General features: G+C 40.0%; 1 long non-coding RNA gene across 1 annotated transcript; it reads right to left on the reverse strand.

The window, feature by feature from the left end:
• Positions 1 to 449: 449 nt before the first annotated feature.
• On the reverse strand, positions 450 to 1,811 carry LOC306746162. Its single transcript, XR_013771127.1, has 3 exons — positions 1,686 to 1,811; positions 1,448 to 1,576; positions 450 to 1,133 (listed from the first exon to the last, which is right to left on the reverse strand). It is a non-coding gene; the product is annotated as an uncharacterized lncRNA (long non-coding RNA).
• Positions 1,812 to 2,160: the final 349 nt, after the last annotated feature.

Below are 2,160 nucleotides of genomic sequence, written 5' to 3' on the forward strand. Positions count from 1 at the left end.
CACACGCCTGGAGTATATGTATTTCTTTATACAGATCCAGATAGTGAAAACAGACAACAGCAATGTCATGCCAAGAGTCTAAATATTGTTACAAAAAGCCAAAAACATATATATGTCTTTTTTTAATAAGACTTAAAACACTGTCAGATATTACATATATTTACATATTCAGCAGCAAAACAATTCAGTTTTATTTAAATTTCACAAACAATTGATGTATATTCAATTCTAAACAGCAGGTCATGGAGCTAAAAAAGAACAATACAGCGATTGCCATGTTCGACAGCAAATCGTCTCACAAACTCATCCAGCTCAAGACACTTGCTCAAGCACGTGCTGACTCTATACTAAGTATAGCTAGACTTGACAATCTATTCTCAGCCATGGTAGAACGTAAGTGATTCTTGACCAGCTTTAGAGTTGAGAAACTCCGCTCACATGAAGCACTGCTAACGGTTAAAACTACAGCTATTTTACACAAACGATGTAGTTCAAAGAAAAAAGTCTTAATGAGATCAAAAAAAAGTAATAGTTCCATGAGACTAGTCGGTCTCTCCTTTTTTGCTGTTCTATCAAACAGTCTCTGAATCTGACGCAGTTCAAGCCTAACATCTTCTAAATTTGTCCCATAGGAATTTGCCAACATAAGAACAGCCTCCTCACTGAGAAAGCTAGGACTTGATGGATTAAAGGCCTGTATGCCTTTCATGATTTGACAGTTCATTTGGGAAAAACGCCTTTCCATCTCTCCAATCATGCAATCTATTATGGAGTAATAGACTTTAACTCTGAAAGACACTTTGCTATCTGGTTCTGTGTGCTGTCCTAGAGTGGATGTAACAACACTACTCTGTTGTTTACTTGCTACCTGTCTTGCTCGTTTACAGGTGTGCTGTGATGTAGGGATGCTGTTACTTTCACATATGTTGAGTATTTCACCCCAGTCTCAAAAGAGGGCTCACTACGATATTCTCTGAGAGTCTGTTGGAGTGTTTCTGCCAACTCAACGACTTTTGTTTGCAGCAGTGGCAATATTCTGCTGACCGCTCCAGTGTTGCTCGCTCTGCTCAGCTTATGAAGTGATAAGGAGTACAGGGCTCTGCCCACTGCTGGCAGGCTAGCGCGTCTTTCTCCTGCAAGTCAGGAATTTATTTCAGTGTTTTATGTCAAATGAGACATGATAACATCAGTGAATAATAAGCAGAAAATATTGTTTACTCAGCCATATAGGAAGCAAAAGGGTCAGTCATTACAAGGTCATGCCAAACTTAGTTCAAACCCACAGATCATGTGTTGAATCATCAATATGGTATCCTGTAATCTATTTCAGTGTTGTAGATGCTGCAATTTCGCTCATGTTTGAATACAAACAGCTCGATCTGTACTGTGAGTTATTGTCCTTTTGAATATATTGTATGATTGCAAAACAAATTAATTCATCTCTCACCGTGTTTGAAAACCAAAAACTTGGCCAGTTTTGCAGCTCGTCTTCTATGAGGGACAGTTGTCTCCCACTGCGACTTTGATGGCGGTCTGTCCCTTACCATCCACTTATGGAAAGCATCAAAACATGTCTCTAAAAAAAACACATCATAGACAGTTTCTTTACACACTCAGGGGCTCTGCAGAGAATATTTCAGACACAGTAACTTTAGCACCACCTAGTGGATATGAAAACCTACTACCAGACTCTGTCCCCTGTTGGGCTTGGAGAGAATAGCCATGGATTTTAACATTCATCTCGAGACGAAATTTGTGACAGGAGTGCAACCAGCCTGTTAGGTTCACAGTCCTGATAACATCTGGAATAACAACTTCATCCTGGAGAAGAGGAAAATAGGTCAACTTTTGTTGACTGGAGCATGTCTGACAAAAATGTAGATTCACTTAAAATCTTTCTGAACACTACAAGACATCCAATAAAATTAAGATCTATCTGATGCAGAATTCCTCTGGCCTCCATAGCTCTATCTGGGTTGTCTTCATGTGAAATGTCTTCAAGGACACACACACACACACACACACACACACACACACACACACACAATAGCAGGCAACCTATCCATCACATTCCGACAAGCTACATACCAGCACGCCCATCTTGTATCACTAAGACGCTGAAGCTCCCTTGGTCCAGCACCTTTAAACATCTCTTAGGGT

The sequence above is a fragment of the Taurulus bubalis genome, assembly GCF_910589615.1.
Source record: "Taurulus bubalis genome assembly, chromosome: 13".
NCBI classification, from domain to species: domain Eukaryota; kingdom Metazoa; phylum Chordata; class Actinopteri; order Perciformes; family Cottidae; genus Taurulus; species Taurulus bubalis.